Source organism: Theropithecus gelada, chromosome 10 (genome assembly GCF_003255815.1).
Source record: "Theropithecus gelada isolate Dixy chromosome 10, Tgel_1.0, whole genome shotgun sequence".
NCBI lineage: Eukaryota > Metazoa > Chordata > Mammalia > Primates > Cercopithecidae > Theropithecus > Theropithecus gelada.
This window is the reverse complement of record NC_037678.1, coordinates 58,869,796-58,870,717: the sequence shown is the minus strand read 5'-3', so window position 1 is coordinate 58,870,717 and position 922 is coordinate 58,869,796. Positions and strand designations below refer to the sequence as shown.

The 922-nt window shown below is 36.9% G+C and overlaps 1 non-coding gene across 1 annotated transcript; it reads right to left on the bottom strand.

The window, feature by feature from the left end:
• Positions 1 to 560: 560 nt before the first annotated feature.
• On the bottom strand, positions 561 to 666 carry LOC112633827. Its single transcript, XR_003121597.1, has one exon. It is a non-coding gene; the product is annotated as a U6 spliceosomal RNA (small nuclear RNA).
• Positions 667 to 922: the final 256 nt, after the last annotated feature.

Here is a 922-nt window from a genome sequence, read left to right as displayed (position 1 = left end):
TATATATATATATATTTTTTCTTTTCTTTTTTTTTTTTTTTTTGAGATGATCTCATTCTGCTGCTCAGGCTGGAGTACAGTGGTGGGAACACAGCTCACTGGAGCCTCAACCTCCTGGGCTCAAGTGATCCTTAAACCTCAGTGTCTCTATTAGCTGGGACTATAGGCATGTGCCACCATATCTGGATGATTTAATTTTTTTTTTTTTTGTAGAGATAGGGGTCTCAGTATGTTGCCCAAGCTGGTATCAAACTCCTGGGTTCAAGCAATCTTCCTACCTCAGTCTTCCAAAGTGTTGGGATTATAGGCATGAACCATTGAGTCCAGCTGCAAATATACTTTGTATTAGACCATTTTACTGGCTTCTCTTATTAGTTCAAATAGCTTTTCTGTGATGTTTTTGGTGTTCTGATATGTAATTATATTGCCTGCTAATAATGATAAATGTGTTTCTTCCTTTCCAACCATTTTACCCCTTATTATTTTTCTTGTTCTATCACATTGGCTATAGTAGAGGTCTTTTTATAGTTAGCTTTTTAAATATATATAATTTTTAATAAAAAAATATGGAATGCTTCATGAATTTGGATGCCATCATTGTGTAGGGGCACACTAATCTTCTCTGTATTGTTCCAATTTTAGTATATGTGCTGCCAAAGTGGGCACTACAGTTAGTTTTAATGGTAAACATAATATTTGATGTTTGAGCAGCTAAGAGGAAGATGATTTTGAGACAGTTTCGAGGCAGTGTATACAGCTCAGAAATCATGACAGAAGCTTAGATGTGGTGTGATAATGCCTTTGAATAAGGTGATGTCTTAGTTCCTGCTGCTGTCACACAATGCCACAGACTGGGTAATTTATAGTGAGCAGAAGTTTATTGGCTCATGGTTCTGGGGGCTGGGAAATCCAAGATCAAGGG